This window comes from Cryptomeria japonica, chromosome 9, assembly GCF_030272615.1.
Source record: "Cryptomeria japonica chromosome 9, Sugi_1.0, whole genome shotgun sequence".
Taxonomy (NCBI): Eukaryota; Viridiplantae; Streptophyta; class Pinopsida; order Cupressales; family Cupressaceae; genus Cryptomeria; species Cryptomeria japonica.
In genome coordinates, this window is record NC_081413.1 from 708,302,545 (window position 1) to 708,327,351 (window position 24,807).

The 24,807-nt window shown below is 35.2% G+C and overlaps 1 non-coding gene across 1 annotated transcript in view; it reads right to left on the bottom strand.

Moving 5' to 3' along the window:
* LOC131073907 (uncharacterized) overlaps positions 1–24,807 on the bottom strand; it is a 72,499-nt gene that overhangs the window by 23,515 nt on the left and 24,177 nt on the right. The window contains exons 3-5 of the transcript XR_009358991.1: positions 15,897–16,073; positions 15,114–15,185; positions 14,781–14,943 (exon numbers count right to left, since the gene is read on the bottom strand). This is a non-coding gene — a transcript (uncharacterized LOC131073907). The remainder of the gene's footprint in view (positions 1–14,780; positions 14,944–15,113; positions 15,186–15,896; positions 16,074–24,807) is intronic.

The window sequence follows — 24,807 nt, forward strand, 5'->3', positions numbered from 1 at the left end:
TGTATATGCAAGGATTTGGTATCCCGAGCTTTAACACAATTTTCTCCTATCTCTTTGCAGACATTCTAGAGTAGCAGGGTGACCTTTGTGAAGGAGCTGAAAATGAAGCTGCTCAACTGTGGGGGTTCGTCATTCCAAGCAATGACGGATCAATTCTCTCTCTTTATGCTTCATTGTCATATGCATTGTTTTCTTTTATAATGCATTTCTTCAGTTATTTCCCACGGCTTGTGTGGGACATTGTACCTTTAATATTCATGAATAAAGAAAACAATTCTTTATGTCCCATTGTATATTCTTTGTTGCTTCCAAACATGTGCAATGAATTAAGTGCTTTAATTGATAGAATCTTATACTTGTATGAGCATTTAGCATAATAATATATGCATCTTTCATTTTCATAATGTAAATATTGTCCTAGCTCTACCCGATTGAGCTGGTAGCGCAATTAGGTAACATTTTTGGCGATTTCTACTAAATGCTTGCCTACTAAGCATCCTATACCAGTTGCCTGAACTTGACGATTGGGCACAGAGTCATTCTATCTTGACAAAACCTTTGAAAAACATTCATTTGCACTGTTGTAACTCACTTTTCATTGTTGCAAGCTCTCCTAATCCACTGAGTACAGGTGTATGGTTTGTGACAGTGAACTAACCACCTCACTGTCATGAATTATATATGTGTACTTGATGAATTATGATAGGGTAACAGTAGAACACCCTCTTATTTATTGCATACTGCTATGATATATCACAGTTATAAGGAGATATTTATTGTGTGTGACAGTGAATACATAAATTCCCTGTTTCATATGTTGAATACCTTCCTTCTATAGCTATCATGCGTTATATCAGTATCAGCCTTATTACTCCTACAGAACTGTGCACAAAGCACTTAGGGAAATTGAAAACTTGCATCTAAACTAATTTGCAGCAGCACTTATTAAAAAAAAACACCTAAGCTACCCTAACCAGCAATGATAGTGTCAAACGAAACCATTAACTGGTATTGGAAAATAGCTTCCCCTCCTTTTCAAGTTACAATGTTTAACATGTTCATGAGGAGCTAAGAAGAGATGAAGCACATACAGTTGTGCAAAAAGCTGATACACTACTTTCTGAAAGATATAAACAAATTCACTCACCTCCTTAAATTGGTCATACGTACAATTGTTCAAGGGTGAATGAATGAGTTGAAATTGCTCATGCTTAGCTACAAGTGCATCTTTAGCTTCATCCTTAATTGCACATTCATGCTTAGGTGCAAGTACAGCTGGTATCGCTTTGTTGGCCTCCATTCTGGATAAGTTTCTTATAGGACATCCCCTTGAAAGCTTTGGACTGGTTGCTTTCTTTTCTTCCTTCAAAGAATTTTCACTTTGCATGATAACTTGCCATGTCGATTCCTCCTCCATGGTCAAAGGACCATCCTCTTCCACTAGGGTAGCTAATAACTTATCAAAGTTATCAGCCCTTGGCAAGCTCTTAAAGACAACTGATTCAAGATCACATTCCTCAGTATCACCCAAAAAAGCATACTCCAAAATAGGATTTTCTTTTTCAATGAAGGAAGGCAAATATTCAAACAATGGGATAGCCTCCTTCAACAAAATTTCAATCAATATATCAGCCTCAAGCTCTTTTGCATAGCAAAAAGGAAGCTCCTCCAGCCAGCTAAGATCTTGCAAATCAAGTTCATGAGAAGTTTCTTGACCCAAGAGAATGAACTCGTCCTCATCAGGATCGTGTTCTTCCTCTTGCTCCATGTCTGATTTTTTCTCTTATTGATTGTTACCTTGCTGCCCTAGCCGATTACGCTCATCACACGGCTGCAACAAACCTGATTGTGTTGCTGGTTCACATGGCATCAAATTATCATCAATATTAGAGCAAAAGTCTTCTATGATACTTGAGAAATTGTTCTCATCTGACTCAAAAATTTGCACTAAATTGAGATGAGTTTTATCACTCTGGCACTCAAAGACTACTGTCGATGAGAGCAAACTCAGACTCTCTTCAGTATTTTCAACAAAAGAAGGTAGCTCTTTACACCAGATTGAAGGACATTGCTCCTTATTAGCCTCCTCTAACTCCTCATCAAGCTGCTTTGGTTTTTTGACATAAAAACTAGAACATTTTCATCAACTTCAACAAAACAAGGGAGCTCAGTTAGAATATTCAATGGTTTATCCTTAGAAATCTTTCCTGTTCAAGCCGATACTGCTCCATAGCTGTATGCAATAAATTTATACTCCTAGCCTCCTTCATAGTGTGTGCTTTATCTTGGAAAACAATAGGACAATCATATTCATTAGGTAGGGAAACTTGGGGAGTCTCTTGAGTTCCTTCTTGGAGGAGGAAAGGCTCTTCAAGTGACCGGTCCTGAGGAATATCAAGCTCAGGTTGTGCCCACACAGATTCATGAAGAGGTAAAGGGTTTCTAAAACTTGGAACCTTGACACGAGAGGGCTTGTTTGGGGATTCAAAAGGCTTCTCTTATTTAAAACTAGGAATTTTGGGCTTGGAGACCTCTTCATTCAAAGGATGACTCATTATTACAAGAAGAGTTGAACTGAAACTAGGAATGAAAGGAGCTGACTTGGTCTCATACCTTTGCACTCATACAAGCAAGTGATTTATTTGCTCTTCTTTGACTGCAACCTGTTTAGCAAGCATCTTCTGCTCATACCTTTGAGCCTCTACCTCTGCTAGCGAATATAAGCTTGATAGGCAAGCTCCTCTTGTAGCACGTTATACTCCTGCTCTCTATCAATAGCTGCCCACTCATCTTTAAAACTTGACATTATGTCTTTTATGCTTATATTTTCAACATGTTGGGGCTGATTATGAGAAACACCAACATGGCTTGGAACAAAATGGCTTATTAGGGGCTGCCAAGAAGATTGAGCAGGGGTGGGAGGGAGGTAGTCATATGAAACCTGTTGATAACCTCCTGTAGCAAAGGTATTTTGACTAGAACTAGCTGTTGGTTCAGTCTGATATATATAACAAGGAGGTGTACGAGCAACATCTTCATGATATGATGGGTTATAGAACGTATTAGCACCTTGTCTGCTTGAAACTAGCAAATAATCTTTTCAGAGTAGCCAGGTGTGTAAAGAAAATACCTCCTAAAGGCTCAAACTTCTGCTGTACACACCAAACAGCAATAGCAAAATGCATAAAAAAATGGACTGAGAAACAGTTCACAGTCCCACCGGGCGTGCCAATGATCATACAAAAAATAGAGATTTTTTGTAATAATAATAGGAGAAAATAAACTCTAATATGTTTAATATTTGAAATACTCACAGAGCTTGAAATGACTTTCAGATTTATTAGAGTATGGACAGCAAAATAACAATGAAACTAACAATGCCCAAAAGGCCATATAGCTTCAAAATGGTATTACAAACATACATAGAAGCAGAAATACATAACAGGTAACAGCAACTAGCACCCTCCAATGACATCATACATCTGAAAATAGACCTCTCCACTTCCAAAACAAGGACCAAATATTGCAAACCCTAGACACCCCCAAAACAGCAAACAACTCTCTTAAACCCTAGGCATTTTGTAATATCCCCATTCAAGACCTAAACTAGGTCATGGATAAATCACAAAAGCGACAAGAGTTAATAAACGATTAAATAAGTTTTAATTAAAGATTTAAACTTATGATGACAATGCTTAATGAAGCGATGATAGCTGATCATGTTAATAAGATATGCAATGATTAAGAGTACAAAAGCAACAGTTAGTAAGTGAAAGATCAACAGAAGACTTTGATCTTAACTATCCTTTATCAACAACCAAGTTTATTCAGAAGACACAAAGCAATCATGAGTGAACTACAACGATTTATTACAGTAACTAATGTGCAGCGATAAGTAAATGAAGTTAGCCAACTTAATGAAAGCAACAAATTAATGTTAAGCAGTTTATGTCATGATAAAGTAGTGATTTGTATTTACATAGTGGCTAAAGGAGATGATTGTATGTCAATACGAACAAACAATAAGTATATCGAATGATACGATTTTCTTGCTAAGACAAGTCAGCAGGTTAAAGCAATGTCAAGGTTGCCAATCAGTGTCGAAGACTAAGGTGACTTGTTAAGAAGTACAGATCATTAAAGACTTGGATCATTTAATTAATAGGATTGGATTAATCAGTAATGAGCAGTAAGTAATAACAAACTAGACAATGATTCTTAAAGGAAGGGTGCGATTTGATTAAATAAACCGATCTGTTTAGATTATGAAGAGACATGTCTTCTAACTTCCGAAAGATGTTACCCTTCAACCTTGCAAGATATATATATATAACGGATATCGGTCTTCATTCCACAAAGTCGTGGAATTTGTTTGTTTTCTTATTTGCATCCTAATTGGATCTGCTCATTCGAGCATTCTTTGCCTTTGGCATAAGAGGTTGCATACTTTAAAGTTTACATCAGAAATAGCACCAAAACAATTGCATATTTATCAAATATAAATCTGAGACAGCAATTCATCCTTCATCAATATAGGTGAAAGAGAAAGTTTATCAGCATAATACCATTGTCAAATCAGAGAAAGCTTGCAAACATTATTGCTATAATTCAAGAAGGAGATTCAAAGCATATATTCAACAATTGCCATACCAGAAAGAGCAGAAATCTCATCTAAATCTGAAGATTGAAATATCTAAATTACATCATATTCTACAATGTCATATCAGATATAGCGGAGCTGCAGATCAGAGATCGCCCTTGCATAAGTATCATCGAACATATTAAGAAGAGCAAAGATAATCCATCTATACATAACATTGGTTGCATTGCACCTAGTGCATGCATGTGTGTGTGTATACTGATCAAGGTCATTTTGCATACACCTAATTGTCAAATCAGAGATAGCAGTGATATTGACTTCATTCAAGTGGAAATCATTGTGTATCAAATCATTCTTGCAATGATTATCATTATTTATAAGTATTAATAGTGAAATTGAGGAAACAAGTTTCTTGCAATTGATTCTTATAAGTTAAATGTTCCTACTTCATGAATAATAACATAATGGGACATTACAAGTGGTACCAGAGCATTGCATTTTGTGGTTATATTACATTATTCCTAAAACGTGACATTACATGTTTTGCCTCCAAAGCCTCAGAACCCCCCTGCTGAAGTGTATGCCAGCTAGGAAAGGGTATGACGAGCATAAATTAAGAAAACTCTGCACTTGGTGTCTCCAAATCTGCTCCTCCGTTCTTGTAAATTTCTTAGTACACCCTCTTTCAAAATGAATCAGAGATACAAACTGAAATATTTGCAAATAAAGCTCCTAGATAGTCTCTGAATGAAACCACCTGCAAATCCAGCAAGAAAGATCTTTCACTTTCGCAGTGGATGTCCTCTGTGAAGGTTTCCATCCTCACAAAGCCCTTGGAAGAATTTTGTTCAACCAGCAATATCTTTTCATCAATTTTCCAAAGCATCCATGCATAATGAGCTCATAGAGTCTATTTATCTCCTCCTCCAAATTCCATGCCCAACTTGGGAATTAAAATTTATTTTATTTTATATAAAACTCCCTTATATCTCCCACATTAGACACCCTCTTTAAAAAAAAACATTAATTTACCTTTAAATATTTCTCCTTATATCGTCTCGGTGTCCACTTAAGTTACTTTTAATAGTTTAATAATGCTGAGTTAAATATTTAATTTAAAATTATAACATTAGCGTTAATAAAAAAATGATATCCCCTGATTGAAATTATCACTAGATCAACATTAAATGCAATCACCGACCATCACGAAGTGAAACCGTTGCAAACAGACCAAGTTGATATCCAAGCTAACACTAACTAAAAATAGTAAAAACGGACTAATTGTTTGAAACCGCCCCTGAGGAGGTCATAATGCATCACTCACTGAACTGAGCTCAAAGCATCGCCTATAAATTTTGAATAAGTTGAACTATAGGGTCTCCAAGTCCAAAGAGTTCCCTAACCCAGCAATATTAGCCTATGGGAACCCACTGAATAGGCTAATGATCACCAAGCTGTCAGTGCTTAGGAAGGGAACATGACACAGAACCTAGCCCTCATCAAGAGATGAGGAAATGAGGTAACAAAAGAGGACATGAGAAAGTTCAAATGGGCAAAAGGGAAGATTATGATTCTTCAAATGAGTGGAAGAAACACTTGAGTTACATGAAGTTTCAAGTGCCACAAGATGCATCTCAATGTCTTGAGAGGAAGAAAGCCAAGTTTCATTAATGAGAGGACTGCATACAATTGGAGCTGCAAAATGATGCCACTTGTGCATCACCAGATTGAGTTGTCTCATTCCACATGCCATTGTCATGTCCCCACTCTAAAATCTCTCAATTCTGTAAGCAAGAAGGGAATAACATTGTAAATAAGCCCAAATATGATTTCTCTCACTGAGAAAAATTGTCTTACTAGTAAGACTTCACAGTTTTTCTAATGAAGCCAAATTGGGAAGCGCTAAGCTAACCATCCAACCAATCATTACAAAAGACCCAAGGGAAGCAATAACCATTACAAGATAGAATTGCAGATTTTAAGAATCACATTATTTGTATGGATTAAATATTTTAAGATACGATCAGAAGTAAAAGGCCAGCTGAGACTAATTGACTTATAGAATAATCAAATATGCAAATACGTATAAGGGTCGAGTGAGTAACTGGTGACTAATGCTAATTAAACAATAAGCTAATTAAAAGGGCATAAACTCTCCTAAAGCACAATGATAAAGGATTTACATAACAATTATATTATGAAAGGCTGGGAACAGGTTAAGCTGTTAATTATTAATAAAAGTCATGACTGTTTAAAAGGACATCCTTTCACAAAGGATGTCTCTCTTCATGTAGAGAGATAAGGATATAAGAAGTGATGGGAAACGGGAATCAAGGAGGACCATTGAAGAACAAGATATTTTCAAAGTACTGAGCATCGATCAGAAAGAGATTGGAAAGTACTTATCACTCGAGCAGATTAAGATTATCGTTTCAGACTACAACATACTAAGTCAGCAACCCATGTGTGGGGTATGACATGCATATACATGTATATGGCCTAATAATTATGCATTATTAAATGATAGATATAATCTTATTACTGATTTATGTAGCTATTAATATCTTTGCCATATCTCTGCCTGTATATATATGTAATACATATGACAATTCCCTTAAGAAATTCCTATCCATTGGGCTGTCTCATTTTGGAGGGGAGACACAGTACATACAAAGGATTGCAAGCAGCTAGGAAGCCACGCTAGTAGAGACACACCAAGTGGGGTTGGGTGGCGAGAATTGGCTGGGTGGAACCGCTCAAGGCGCCTTGTATGGTCTCCGAACTGGTGCTCCCCTAATGATGATGAGTCGGTTGGATAGAACTTCAAAGCGAATTCCATATGTACATATTGGATGTTACAATAGTAAATCTGAATTCTATTTGTTCAATATTGGTTTATATGTTTATTTATCTTGTGATACTAACCTGGTTGCAAGACCTAAATTAGGATTTTGAGCTAACAATTTCCATTTCCAAGCATTATTCAAACCCTAATTGAAGAACTTTAGGGCAGATTAGGTTAAGTCCTAGTAGGGGACATTACAATTGGTATCACAGCTTTGATCCTGCCATCCCATAGGGTAAAGAGGAACTAATGAGTGCATTCTAGTCCATGACTTAATTACGTGTATGCTTCATGACTTAAGTGAATTCATTTGTATACTTCATGCTTTATGTGCTATGTGTAGTCACCTGTATGCTTCATGACTTGAGTGAACTCCTGTGTATACTTCATGCTTTATGTTTTACGTGTATGGTAAACCCTATGACTTAGGAATCATAGTTACACATCATCTATATTTTTAATAGATAATGGCAGGTATCATATTCAAAACTGATTAAGAGCTAGAGAATTGCTAAATTGTTTAGCCCCAAGACATAATCAAATATACCAAAGAAAATTGAGTAAGATGAGTTCACTTAAGCATAGGAATGTTGCCAAATGGTAGATTAAAAAAAATGTGTTAAGTGATAATGAATAAAGCATACGGGTACAAGTACGTGGGTAAAGTATGCCGGTACCACAAATTTTATTTTTATTGGGGGGATTTGGATATGTTTGGGTAGGTCGGTACAAAAAAGTGTAAAAATCATAAATATATACATATATGCAGTGTAAAAAGTAGAAACAAAAATTGAATTTAGAATCCCAAATATCATCCATGTGCTAAACAAAAATTGGAACTATCATATATGATATAAATATAACAAATTTACTATAAGTCTAAATTGATATTCATTTGTCAAAATTTGAATGTTATGATAGATATATCGAATTCATTGTTCATTGGTTCAACAATAAAATAACACAACTAATAATCAGCATAATATGGGTCACTAGGAAGATCAAGATCAACATCATCATTGACATTAGATGATGTAGCTAAATTAGTGGAAACCACATGTAGCCTTACTGCCTGCCACTTGCACTAGCAGAAAATTGGCTATTGGACTCCCAAGAAAGTAAAGATTGTGTGGCAGCTGAAAAATCCAAATCAGTTCGCTTTGGATCTACATCCCAAAACTTTGCGCCCCCTTCCTTGTACTCATTTTTTTTATGAGTAAGAAGGTGCAAGTTTGAATGCACATAAACTAGCTCTTCCGCTTTACTTGTTGCCAATCGTTTGCGTTTCACTAAGTGGATAAAGGAGTATGTGCTCCAATTTCGCTCAGTTGAAGAGGAACTAGCAACTTATTGAATAATTGACACAAAGTTAGAGGGCGACAATTATAAAATTAACTTTAAATTTTAAATTAATAATTTTATTATTTCAAAATAGTAAAAAATATAAATTTAGAGAGCAATAAAAATTAAGAAACTTACTTGCAATAAAAGTTTGATTGCAAGAGTTTGAAGGTGCGATGATGTATGGCCATTGAGGTACCACCAAGCTTGAGCATCCTTCTTAGACTTGTCACGGAGAGCAGAAACACTTTGACCATTGGAGGCTACAAAATCAACAAACTCACTTGTCATTAAATCCTCCATTTCAAAATCGGGGAAGAGTTTAGTAAGTGTTGTCCTACACCCTTCACTGACTTCTAAATCTCTATATGGTGGTACCCTTGATGGCTTAGCAAGCATTTCATCACTATAAAATTTGGGAGTCAATGCAAATGCAAGAAGATGTAGTGGGGTGGTCATTTTGTTCCACCGCTCAACACAAATTGACTGAACCTCTTTGAAGAAAGTTTCTTCGAGATCTTGCTCTTTTGCATTGATGATTACTTTCATTTTCTCAATCATCGAGTCAATGCCATTGTATACCTCTCCCAAACATGGGTGATCCATGTCATTATAACGGATCATACTCATGATGGGCTCGGTGAAACTCAAAAGATATTCCACTTGTTCCCACCAAGCATCATCTAGGATCATATACTTTACATTTGTTGCCCTTTTAGTATTGGATTGCCTCTATAGGGACCATCTTTGACTAATTACCATGCTAGCAAGTGGCTCCCGTACCTTCACAAGTTGCCTCAAGACGATTGTGTTGGATGCAAATTGAGTCTCAGCAACCTATTCAAAAATTAAAAATTAAAATTAAAATACAAAGAAGACATGATCAAATTGTAAAAATAAGTTAGTGATTACTAAAGTGAATTGTAAATTTTTAAAATTGAACTGTTTCAATTACCTTTAGCAACTCCAACTGTGAAAATGATCTGAAAATGGCCTGTGACATGCTATGGTTTGTGATAAACGTTTGGATCTCTTCAGCCTTAGCATAGATTTGTTTGATCCAACGTATTCTTACCCAACATTTGTAGCATAAGGTTGAAAGAGTGGACAGCACAAGGTGGTCCAATATATATGTTCAAACCATGTCTCAATCAACATACCTGTAGCTCTACAATTCATTGCATTGTCTGTATTTACTCAAACAACATTTTGAGGTCCCACATCCTGTAATATTCCCACTTATTTTTTTTGGTTTTCAAGCACAACAATATTACAATGCACCCGTTAAAGTTAGGAAATATAATTACAATGCACCCGTTAAAGTTAGGAAATATTACAATGCACCCATTAAAGTTAGGAAATATAATTCCACTTTCTGATCACCAAGAGCCCAATGTGGGAAGGTGAGAGCATACGGTGTCAAGGGGTTCATTAGCTCACTAATCCGCTGGAAATTACAATGCAATTACAAAACTGGGCGGCAAACCAACCCCTTCCACTTTTCAGCGGGATGAAGAACACTAACTTGGCGGTAAACCAGCCAAGGCACAAAAGCATAGCAGAACCAAATCACTCTACTGCTTATGCAGCGGGACAACTTTTAAATAAAACTATCACTCAACCGCATATCTCAGCGGGAGGACAATATCACTCAACAACTTGCTCAATGGGAGGACAAACTAAATTACAAACATACAGGCGGCTAAGCCATCCTCTCCCACTTGTTCAGCGGGAAATGCAACATAGAATGAATTGGTCAGTACTACTAAGGCAATTCTTACATGATAGAAATGTGAAAGAAGATAGAATGAAGTAGATATCTTAAGAATTCACTAACACATTCTAACCAAGAATACTACTTGCTGTTCTCAAATCAGATACAAGGAAAACGCAGAACCAGTCATCCCGAAACCCACTAAATTGCTTGTAACTCTCTCAAAACCCAATAGAATCATGCCAAACCAGAAGCAAATGAAGCATATGACATAAGCAAACAAAACAATACCTCGAAACTGCAACTGGAGAACACCAACAGCAATGCACGCAATCCAATGCAATTCTGGAAATTGATGCAGAGCCCTCCTTGTTACCTGCCAAACACCTCCAAATGTATGACACTGACCCCTTAACACATGGATGGGATCCTATCAAGGCAAGGCTCTACAACTTTAGTACAATCTTCTCAACATCTCCAAGACCCTCTCTAACTCAATTAGAGGTATCTTGCTACAACATACTCCATGGTACCTCCAAGGGTTACAAATCAGTTTCACACTGGTTTTGGGTCATACAAAACTCCCCAAGTTCAAACAAAGCACCGGTGACAAGAGTGCATACCCATTCCTTAAGAAACTCACTCAATTAGGCCTAGTCGCTTGTAGCCCTATTTAGCAAGTAAAGGGACCTTAAGTTCAGACTTTCCCAAACACCTTGGTAAACAAATTATGGATTCAAATACCCTTTTGGAAGTTATACAAGTCCCCAAAAGGAAGGATCAAGGTCTGGAAAATAAAGGTCTTTGCCGGTAGGAATTTGACTGCCCTATAAGGGCTAATTAGGTCTCTTTTGTGAAGCAACTATACTCAGATGAATGAACCGATGGGTTACAATCCCATGGGCATGTTGGAAAACATAAATCAACAGGGATTCCAGGGTTACACGCCTAGAAGCATCGCCATTTGCACACAAGGTGATTTTGTTTGTTCAAGGTCTAGGTAGCCACATAGAGATGTCTACCTAGGGTCGCTTCAAACACTTCTCTCCCTTGCTCCTCCTGCAAAACACTCTTAGAACTCTAAAATACATTGACCATACTTGCCTTTCACCAAATCCCATGAGTCTCAGATTGGTAAAGTGCAAGATATGGCCATGAATGAGGAAAAATCCAAGGTAAACCCTGGTTTTCCAGGTACCTACAGCAAAACTTCAATATCAGGAGCAACACACACAATCAAGTCTCCAAATCAAAATCAAAACAGAGTCAACTCTCCTCTCAATTCAAATCACATCATTGGGAATGGTTCCCAATCTGTACAGAATCGTACCACAGACCAAAAACTCCAGAATTGCAGGAAAACTCAGAATTTTATTGGTTTGTTTGCATCAGAATTCTCCTCTGTACAATCACATCCTTGGAAAATAGATCCTCGAGGTGTATAAACCATTCCTCAACTACTCTCAGCCGAAAATCAAGAGGTTAGAGCCATTGGAGAAGTTTCAAATTACAAAATGCCAAAAAAAGTGCATAAAAGTTGCTCATGACAACTTTTGCAAAAGTTGTCAAAATGTCATCTTTTGCCTCCTAATGCCTTGGGTCAAGTTCAACCCCTCCTAAAACATCTTAAAACACTCAAAGCCAACACATTGGATCCCTATTGTCCAAAAGTCCTAATTGGCTCATAGAAATGCCAAAATAGGAGTTTGGCTCACAAAATGGGATTCATTATTACAAACATATAATGCATGATTAAAAACCTATATAAAACATCCTGAAGACATTGTTAATGCCTTATCCTCCCTTATCAGAGTCTGTCATGTCATCTTGAAGGGTTTGATGAGGTGCTCCTGCACCAGAACTAGCATTTTTGCTGAATAGTTCGATTTGCAACTAAAAAATGGAGAGTTCTCCAAATGCCACACCAATATAGGGGAACTATCGTCTCTATGGTACGCTTCAAACGAGCCCTCACCCAGAATGATGCACTCAACACACCAGAAGCTACGAACAAAAATGCACTTCCAGAAAATCACCAAGAAGCTCACAACTACACACCACAGCTAGGAGTGATGTCTCACACTCGAAACCAGAAGGAAGGATCTAGGAGGTATTCACCCTCGAAGAATGTCTGGAGTCCTTCCGACAGCATAACGATATAATTTCTCTGGATAATGAAATGAGGAGAACCCAACACCTGTTTATGTAGCTTTTCCAATCTAAAATTCAAATGAAACAGCCTCCCAAATTCTCCTCATTCCAATTGCATTTCATTTCATGGTGGACCCAAAATAGCGCCCACTTTCCTAAGTCAAAATCATGCCAAGGAGAGGGGCCACGATTTTGACATTATAAAACTTTTTAAAATATAAAGAATAAAGTCTCCTTTTAATCTCCAAATAAATCGCCCAGGCATGACTTAGGAAAAAATATCATATTTTGCACAATTTCCCATAGCATCAATCAGTAATAAAAATAATTAAATAATAACCTTAGGATAAGGAATAATATTTAATTAAATCGCTTATAGCTCCAGTACTGATTATCAACAAAATCTGGATGAGGCTGAGCAATGAGGATCACTGAACTGTGCTGGGTCAGGACCCAGTCCAGGACTACCAAAAATAGAATGCCCCAAACTGCCACTTACTAAAAATATTAAGTCATGAAATAATGCTCTAAAAATCGTGATCATCGCAACTAGAGAAAGAGCTTGGCAAGCTTAGCAACTCTGCACCGTCCTGATGGCCAAACCCTAACTTACTAAAAATAGTAAGTTCACATTCCAACTCTGACAAGCTTAGTCGGAACTCCAAAGAACATGGAAACCCTTAATTCACTTTTCCACATAGCCTACGAGTCTCTGGAATAGGCCAATGGACCATTGAATGCAACATCACAAGGAAGGGGATATTACACATCTTGAATGCATTGTATGAAGATGTTAGCGATAAATTGTGCATCCTTCACCTGTCCCTCACATTCCACAACTTTCAAAAACATTGGCCCTTTAGGGCACACTGCAATTACATTAATTAATGGCCGATTTTTGGTATCCTTCCATCCATCAGAATTGATGGACACCCTTGTTTGTTTCCATGAATTTCTAATGGAAACCAATGCATTGTCTATGCTTTTTACCTCCTTTGCTAGTAAGGTGCTACACACCTTCTCATAACCTAGCCTTGTGTACCCTTGTGGAGCCTCATTTACCTTTCTCAAAATATCCTACCAATATGGTGATTGTACCACATTAAATGACAAACCGTTTGCATATAGACATCTTCCAACGGATTGATCTGCAATCTCTTTAGCATCATTCTTAAATGCTCTCTAATGGTCCCTTGCTTCTCTTCACAATAACAGGTTCTTCTTCATCAAATCTACCCAAGACTGGGTGGCTCTCTACCACAATATCAAGAAAATTACTATGAGATGGAGAAGTAGGGGGGCTCTTTGATCTACTTCCTCTTCCTCTCAACAAAGGATGGTTTGAAGCACGACCAACTCTTGCATTTGCTTCCTCTTGCTCTCTAATATATCTTGCTATTTGTTGAGGTGGTAACCCATTTTCACTCTTTCCTAGACATGGTTTGATTCTTTATTGGGGAATGGCACAAAATGGGCTTTGACACGACTATAGAAGCTCGTATATTTCACACTACAAAAGTTGCATATCCAATTAAATGTTCCACCTTTTACTTGGTCTATTATTTTGACATATTTCCATAAAGGTGAATTTGGGTCGATTTTGAAGGTTTGTTGAGGAATAGAGCTAACAGTCATTGTCATTATGTAATCTAAAAATTAAAAAAATAATTATTAAAATTTAATATTAAACAATAAATTATAAGTGTTAAATATTTAAATTTAATTTAAAGTGAAAGTGAAATTATTAATAATTATGAAAGTAACCTATAACGATATTACTATATTTGCAAACTTCTAAATTACACAATAATAAAAATATTCATATTTAATTTTATTTAATACAAATTAAAATTAAATATGTATATTTTAACTATTTTGTAATTTAAAAATTTGTAAGAATATTATTATTATATATATGTTTACTTGATAATTACGAATAATTTTATTTCACTTTAAGTTAAATTTAAATATTTAACATTTATTATTTATATAAATTAAAACATAAATCATTAATTAATAAATTTATATTTCATTTCATTGATAAAAATCTAAATTAATAAACAGGTAAAAATAAAAATCTAAAACTATAGTATAGAATTTGTTTGAAACAAATTAAACATTTTACAAACCTGGTGTCGTCGCTCCTTTGCGCACTGCGTGCCGTTGCCGTCGCCTGAGGAAGGAACGAACTGTTGAAGGAATGGAAGGTCGGTTGTTCGCCCTGCGTCGTGCGCGCCCTTTTCTCTGTCTGCGTTGTGCCTCTTGCTCTTCGCCAAAGACAAACGAAATATGTTTTCACTTTTTGTTTTAGGGTTTACACGACCCATTTTCGTTCCGCAAAGTAAAAAGAAAATTCCTCGAAAATCGTTCGTGACGTGGATTCGTCGAAAATACGCCATGGAATAGCCACGTTGACATCAGATGCGTCGAGATTCGTGGGTCAAAACGCGGAAGCGATTCACCAGCAAAATGCAGGAACCCTGTCCAATTCCACAGGGATTCCAGATTGAATCCGAATCTGAAACGCGTCGTACCTGGAATCGACAGAAATCTTTGACGAATCGGTAATCAAAAAGGGAAAGAATCAGAGAAAATTTTCTAAACATTATTTTCATGACGATTTTGGGCTATATTACCAGAAATAAGAAATTTAGTTTTGTTTCTGGCTTTATGTTGCTGGCTTTTAATAAAATAAAAAAATTCTCAACAGAATATTCCCTACCAAATTAATATTAAATATATATATTTTGACATGGTGAACAATTCATAATACCTAAACAACCCAATGCCACTTGGCATTGACCATGCTCATTTAAGTATATTTCACTTGTTCTAACCTTAGAAAGGTCTGATCTGATAGCATGTTGGGGAACAAGTAAAGCTCAAAGAACATTTCACTTCCTAACTTCTGAATCCCAAAGGGTTTAGCATTAACTTTTGTTCCCCAAGAATCACAAACTTTTAGTTTTAACCAAACTTGATAAGTGGCCATTGAACCTATGTGCCAAAAAAAATGCTTTTATTATCCTAAATCCTCCCAAAGCCATGCTAATCTAATATCTTATAGTTTTGATTTCTCAAAACAAATGAGAAGCAAAAAAACACAACTGCTTGTGTCTTAAGTTTCCATATCACAGATCCCCTTTGGAAACTGAAACATTGAAATACCAACCAATTCTCAATTCCAGCAAAGCCTATATTTGAAGAAAGTTTACTCTATGAGGCCAAGGATTCAATGTACAAACTTCAGGGTAATTTTGCACCAAATGTTCAATCAACCCAGGAAGCTTTTCAAAGCCCATCTGTGATGACAAGTTTTTGAACATACTAAAAGTTGCATCCACTGTCTTTACCTTCATAAGAAATCTCATTGCATCCACTGCAAATTTTCTGCTACTTACAGTTGCATTTTTAAACAAAAACTGTCCAAAATTTGCAAATCCATCTCAAGCCTGCCAAGAAACTACATTAAGATAAATTATACAAATGCATGGAAAAGACAAAACATAAACTAGAAGCAAATAAGTCTAGGTAAGTGTGCTCATGGTGGATGGGACGCAAGTGATAACTAATAATTTAAAAAATAAATTGGCATATAATCCCTATAAATATAAGCATTCAAACAAAGTTATTATAAAACTATTATAAACTTAATCAATGTGTAATGGAAACCAAAATATGCAGAAAAAAAATTCTCCTTTTCCTTCAAATTCTCCTCAGGAATTATAATCAGAAAAAAATAAATGTCAAAAAGAAGTTCCAGGCCTCCATGTGCAAACCAGCAATATTGATCAACACATGCATACAATCGCCAAACCATTCTACAGCAAGTTTGGCTTTTAAAGGATCACTAATATCAGCGCACACAAAGAGGAAGTGATCTGCCAGTAGTTTAAAAGATGTTTCTGAGCCTCCTATTAACATCCCACAACTACCAGAAACATCTCTGGTTCGTCAATGTTGTTTCCCACATTGTGAATGGAAGTTTGCATCATATAACCTTAGAAAAGCGTTGTGCAATTTAAATTTTACTATCGTCCTTCCTACCTACTACTAAACTAACAAATTGACCTTACTCACTAAACAAGGCCATGGACTTTTAATCTCTCAAAAAGAAGTAAACACTCCTGTACCAGAAACATCTCTGGTTCGTCAATGTTGTTTCCCACATTGTGAATGGAAGTTTGCATCATATAACCTTAGAAAAGCGTTGTGCAATTTAAATTTTAGTATCGTCCTTCCTACCTACTACTAAACAAACAAATTGACCTTACTCACTAAACAAGGCCATGGACTTTTAATCTCTCAAAAAGAAGTAAACACTCCTGTACCAGAAACATCTCTGGTTCGTCAATGTTGTTTCCCACATTGTGAATGGAAGTTTGCATCATATAACCTTAGAAAAGCGTTGTGCAATTTAAATTTTAGTATCGTCCTTCCTACCTACTACTAAACTAACAAATTGACCTTACTCACTAAACAAGGCCATGGACTTTTAATCTCTCAAAAAGAAGTAAACACTCCTGTAAACAAAAATGTTACAATGTGTGATTAAACATGTGCGGTTCATGTCTAGTTCATGTTTGCACACACCATATGTATAGATGCAATCACTTAATGTGCATTTATAGTAGATAGGATTCACTCAGTTCACATGTGATTATGTTACATGCAGATCCAAATGTGATTATGTCACATTTTTTATTATTACGCCGAAGGCGTTCCCTTATTTGAGATGCACTTGCTGATATTAAAAATCACCGATCCACCTTCGCCAAAGGACATGCAAGACCATTGGAGTTTTTATAGCCGTCAGATACGTTTTACCTGTGCCCCGACCAACGCAAAATCCAAGTCGATCAATTCTAGGGGAACCCCACCCCACTTGCACAGAACAATTATTATTTGTTGGGGAGTAATTTATTATTATTTGTTGGGGAGTAATTTTATTATTTCTTTTTTTAATTACGCCGAAAGCGTGCATTATATGAAATGGACGAGCTGTCAGAGTCCATCTACAACTGACATTGCATCCATAACAATGCAAGAGACCGTTCATTCCGTCCTCTATTAACAGCTTTTTGGATATCTATTGTTTTAATTTCTGAATTACCCAACCCTTCATTTGACATGACATCACCACTTTTCAATGTCATTGGTTAAGAGTTTTGTTCAAAACACGTTTTTTTTTTTTAATATATCTATGCTGACTGGGCATTAACTCCAACGTATGTATTGTTTTTAAAAAATATCTATGCTCACTAACGTAAAAAACTTAAAATTATTTTTTTGAACACTTTTTTAATTTATTTATTTTATACTATGTATATATGTATATATAGTACAAATAGTAAACAATTATATATTCAAAAAATTTAATATTATTATATTTTTAATTTATTTTAATCATTATAATATATTTATATAAATAGTTAATGTTAATATATATTAAATGAAAATTCTTTAATTTTTTAATGCATACGTAGATAGTATGTTTTCAATGAAAATACATATTTTAAATTATTGAATAATTTAATATTTGTATATTAACTATTAATTTTTAAAATTATTATTTTATTAATATTTAGATTTCAATATATTTTAACTTTGCATTTAATTTTTTATTGTAATTTTTAATTTATATTTAAATTGGATTTTTTTAATTGTTTGTATTTTTATGAAATTAAAAATAATAATTAAAGTTTATTAGAATTAATTTAATCTTTTAACTATTCAAATTTTTACTTTAATTTATATAATGTTATCGGTATTTCAATTATAATAAATTTAAAAATTACTTTTACTTTTTTCTATTATTTATTAATTTTAATGGTTTAATATTTATTATTTTTGTTAGTATTTGAAATTCATATATTTTGACTTTGTATTTATTTTAATTATTATCTTATTAAAATATTAATCAATGTATAATAATTATATTTTGAATTTTAATTTATATAATAGAGTACATTTCAAACTACGAAATCTAAATTAAAAGTTATAGAATGAAGAGACTGACTATCTCTCTCTCTCTCTCTCTCTCTCTCTCTCTCTCTCTCTCTCTCTCTCTCTCTCTCTCTCTCTCTCTCTCTCTCTCTCTCTCTCTCTCTCTCACACACACACACACACACACACGCACACACACACACACATCTTATATCTTTACCTTTCTATCTCCCCATATCCCCTCCCATTGTCTCCCTCTTTCTATCTCCATTCTATCATGTCTCTCCCCCTCTCTCATTATCACTCAAACTTTCTATATATCTCTACTTCTCTGCTATCATCTCTCTATTTCTCTTCCTCTCTCTCCCTTTCTATCTTTATCACCTAATCTATCACACTCACACACACTCTGTGTTTCTCCCTCCCTATTTCTACTTTTATATCTCCTCACTCAAACACATAAACTATGTGTTTCTCCTTCCCCCCCCTCTCTAGATTACTCATCTCTATTATCTCCTTTACCTCATATTATTGACCCCCCCTTCTCTCTCTCTCTCTCTCTCTCTCTCTCTCTCTCTCTCTCTCTCTCTCTCTCTCTCTCTCTCTCTCTCTCTCTCTCTCTCTCTCCATTTCTCTTACACTCTTTATATTCCTCTCTCTATCTCTCCCTCCATTTATCACTTCTTGCATCTTTACCTTTATATCTCCCCTTCTCATCGTCTCTCTCTTTCCATCTCCATTCAACTCCCTCTCCCTCTTCATCTCCCCTTCCATTTCTCACTCTTTATATATTTCTCTCTCACACCCATCTATCTTTCCCAAGTTACATCTATCCCTCCAACTTTCCTTTTTATCCCCATCCCTCCCTCTTTATATCCCTATCTATCTCTCCCTCTCTCCCTATCACTTCCTTCTATATCTATTTGCTTCTCTTTCCTTCCACTCTATCTATTTCTATATATTTTTCTCCCTCTCTATCCTTTTCTCCATATATCTTTATCTTTCCCCTCTCTATTACTTGTCTTTTTTGCTCTGTTTCTATCCAACTCTTGTTGAGCCTTTATCTCTATCTCCCTCTCTCTCTTTATCTATATGTAATAATATATACCTCTCCTATTTTATCTTTCTATTTCTCTCTATCACCACTCTCTTTCTATCTATATCTCTCTACCTCTATCTCCCTATCTTTCTTTGCGGTCCTCTCTACCTATTTCTATCTCCCTCTTTTTATATCACCCCCCCCTCTCCTTTATCTCCAACTCCATCTATACCTTCCTATTTATCTCTACCTCCTTACCACTCTCTCTTTTCTCATGTCTCCTACAAACACACACACTCCATCCTTCTACATCTATATCTTTTTGTCTCTCTCTATCACTCTCTCCATATTTCTTCTTCTATCTCTCCCTCTCTCTCCCTCTCTATATATTTATTTTCATATGTATGCATCTCTCTCTCTCTCTCTCTCTCTCTCTCTCTCTCTCTCTCTCTCTCTCTCTCTCTCTCTCTCTCCATCTTCATCTTCATCTTTATCTCCATTTTCATCTATCTTCATCTATATCTATATCTCTATCTCTATCTCTATCTCCTTACCCATCTTTCCCACACTCTTCCCCCGCTATATCTCTATGTATTTTTATCTGGATATATCTCCCCTCACCCTCTTGCAAATATAATATGGAAGATGGAGCCTTCTTATCTTTCTAATTTAGATGTTTTGTTTTTGTCATGTTTGGATCCTTGTAAGTGGACACATAGCTGATATGAAGCTATCACTTATTCATTAAGACCTATTTTACACAAACAATGTCATTTGGTAAATGCCCTACCAATTCACCTAATGAACTACACAAATAAATTCAAACAATAGACCATAATCTTCCCTCTCTCTATTAATCCGTACCTCTCCCTCTCTCTCATCCTTTCCATCTTCCTAGACCTCTATATCTATATCTCTTTGCCTCTTTATCTCCATCTCTTAATAGTTCTTCTTCCATCTCTCCCTTTATGTCTATCTTGTTATCTCTCTCTCTCTCTCTCTCTCTCTCTCTCTCTCTCTCTCTCTCTCTCTCTCTCTCTCTCTCTCTCTCAATACCTAGATCTCTTACTCCACCTTCATCTCTCTATATATCACTTCCTATCTCTAACTTTGTCTTTCTATCTCTCCCTTTATATATGTGTCCCTCTTGCAAACATAGCACGATTTTATTGGCAATGAAGCCTAATTATCTTCCCAATTCAAGGTTTTATTCAAATCATATTTGGATCCCTCTAAGTGGATACATAGTTGATTTAAAGCTATCACTTCTCCATTGAGACCATTTATGCACAAACAACATCATTTTCTAAAGGATCTATCGATTGATCTCATGTATTACACAAATGTATGCAAAAAAATAGGTGAAAAAATATTAAATTGACCTTCCACACCTTTTCGGCGTACCCATTGCACACCAAGGTGCAATTGCTAGTTTAACTTCTAATAAGAACCTTATCTTTAGTGACCTGTAGAAAGTCTTAGATACTTAACTCTTCAACAAACTCACCTACCATGCCCACCGTTCAATAATGTTGTGTAAAGTAGGAAGTTGTTGGAACTTGGGGATTTCTAATAACAATTTATGTCAAAAGAATATCAATGTACTAAACTTCCATGGCCCATAGGCCACTCCAGATCTTTTAGTTCCAACTATCTATTCAAGATGGTTGTTATCATGGTACTATGAATGACTGGTATATTGTATGTTACTATAGCTCTATATAGAAATTGTCAAAATCATTATAATTTCTTCTTCCATTTGTATTTCTTTAATCATTTTCTTTTTTGTTTTATCTCCTTTCCTCTTTCACAATGTCATTTCCATGCACCAAGCCACAAACGCTTACATGATGGCCAAGCCTCATACCAAGACATTACTTGAGCATGAGCTCCTTTGAACGCCCGAAACTGGCTGTAATATTGACTCTCATCTACCAGATCACTCATTTATTTACCCCAGTAATAAAAGGCTGCATATTAACTAGTTTCCTACCACTGCCACTATTGTATTATGATCATCCTTTTCTCATCCCCATCTCAACAGTCATGTCACCTTTTTCAGATTAAAATAATTAATAATAATTTTTAAGTTAGACCCAGTTACGTTTATTTCTGAGGCAACTTTATTAACATTCTTTCAATAAGTTAAAAAATAAAAAATAACATTTAAATATAAAAGTATTTTCAATGTTTGGAGGGAAAAGAAAAATAAATAAATAAGTAAATAATTGGAGGGCCCCAAAACAGGCAACTATAAAATGAGCACTTTTCCTCATTTCATCATCATTCAATCTATCCTTTGCATCCAATTTTCAGATTTGGGCAGTTTGTTCAATCTAGGGCATCTAAAGATGAAATCTCTTGATTTGTTTTAGGTTTGAGAGGACAAAAACCCTTGCTTCCAACCGGGAATCACAACTGTGCTGGTTTACGGAGGATTCAGAGATTTCATCATCTGCTACAGTGTCGCTACAATGCAAGTACAGTTTTTTAAGCAAGTAAATATCATCATCTCATTGCCAAAGCATAATTAAGGGTTTATATAACTGATTTTTAAATTTTCGGTGATATTTTTAGCATCATATACATTGGAAGAGAAAAATTCAGTAATTCAGTCATTCTAGGTATTGGATCAGTTACACCAGCTGCTGGTTACAATATTTAAGTCATCCAGCATAAGCAACCAGCTTTTAGAGCGAAGCGCCTTCATTTCTAGGAGGATACCAATCAGATATGGATATTTTGCTGATCATCTTTCTTGATTTCTGGACTTTAGTCATTGAAAGTGCCAATGATTTAAACTTGCAGCGTACAGGCCAGTTGATTGTTTGCAAATCCATGAAGTTTGTAAGTTGTTGGTTAACAATGTTATACCCAGGAAGATATAATCACCCAAACTTGATAATCTTGTGAATTTTTTGAAATAGCTCCATATATGGAATCTTTGGGACCACCAAAACGTATGTAATGTACATGGACAACCTCTATGCAATGAAGAAAAGGCTGAAATGCAATCCTCTATCAAGTAAGACAGACCCATAGGAATCTAACTTGCTTATCTACACATTCAGCTCAAATAATAGGATCAGCTTTGGCCTAGCAAGCCATGATCTAGATCCTCTAGAGCCATGAGAAAATTTTCTCTGATCGGTAAATAAAAACGTAATGATTTTTCCCTCTCTATGATAAGAGACTATCTTTGAAATAAATGTCACTTTAACAGCCTAGAGAAATTGAGAGATACCACAATTAGTGTGGCATAAATAGTAGTCTCACAATAAAAGCCCCTTGGTGTCCCATTGAAGAATCCATGATGTACATTATCTGAATCCAAAGTTTACATTTTGTATGATTTTCATGTGCCTTGATTTCTGGCATCCACCATCTTTACCCTGTTTTCTATAAGTTCTTACCATCTTGCCTTGCTTATTCTCTAGATTTTTCATGTAAGTTTTGAATTGAATAATAAGAGCATTATCAAGGCCGAAGAATACATATCAGCTACAGCTTACTTATCTTTCAATTTGTTTTTAAGAGAAATATTGGCTGTTATGTCATTCTAGCTTGAATAACTACAGCAATAATAGCATTGATTTTAACCCTTTTTTACAACAAGCAAAATAAACATTAGAATTGCAATTAAACATGAATATACAACAAAAGGAAAGAATTAAATTTATAACAAAACTTATTTTAATATCTAATTGATAACAATATTTCATTATAAGTACAACAAACAAACACATGCAAAGTCACCAATAGGTCAATAAAAAAACAATTATAGTAAAAACAATCATATTAACCCTGCCATATTTGTAATATAAATTTGCAAAATCTTAACATTAATTCAACTAATCTACAAATTCATGCTTTAGCAAGTCAACTTCTTTGTCTCTTTCAAGTACCATCTATTTATATGACCATATTTGTCAAAATTCATGGCTTTAAATGCAAACTACATACATAAATATGATTCATTGAATCCCTTTTGACTGAAAAGGAGACAAGTTTGACTTAGTGGATTGAAGACAATGCAAGAATGCAAGAAGGTAAGGCATATAAGTGCCCTTGAATTTGAATAAAGAATAATAGGAAAATAGATGTGATGGGACGGGGCTAGGGAACCAATATGAGGGGATAAGCACAACAAACAAACACACCAAGAAAAAAATAATTAAGGTGAAAACAATCATATTAGTCCTTGCATATTTGTAATACAAATTTGCAATATCTTAATATTCATTCAACTAATCTACAAATTCATGCTTTTGCAAGTCAACTTCTATATCTCTTTCAAGTTCCATCTATTTATATGACCATATTTGTCAAAAACTCATAGCTTTAACTGCAAATTGCATACATAAATATGATTCATTGAAACCACTTTGATTGGACAAGGGGAAGTGTTTGGGTAGTGGATTGAGGGCAATGCAAGAATGCAAGAAGATAAGGCATAGAAGTGCCCTTGAAATTCCAAATATGATATTTGAATAAAGAATAATAGGAAACTAGTGTGATGGGATGGGGCTAGGGAGCCAATAGGAGGGGAGAAGTACAATAAACAAACACATCCAAAGTCACCAATAGGTCAAGAAAAAAACAATTATGGTGAAAACAATCATATTAACCCTTGCATATTTGTAATATAAATTTGCAATATCTTAACATTAATTCAACTAATCTACAAATTCATGCTTTTGCAAGTCAACTTCCTTGTCTTTTTCAAGTTCCATCTATTTATATGACCATATTGTCAAAACTCATTGCTTTAACTACAAATTGCATACATAAATATGATTCATTGAAACCACTTTGATTGGACAAGGGGAAGTTTTTGGGTAGTGGATTGAGGGCAATGTAGGAATACAAGATAATAAGGCATAGAAGTGCCCTTGAAATTCCAAATATGATATTTGAATAAAGAATAATAGGAAAATAGATGGGATGGGATGGGGCCAGGGAACCAATAGGATGGGAGAAATCCCCCCAAAACACACACACACACACACACACACACACACACACACACACACACAGATATATATATATATATATATATATATATATATATATATATATATATATATATATATATATATATATATATATATATATATATATATATATATATATATATATATATATATACATGTATACATATAGACATACAT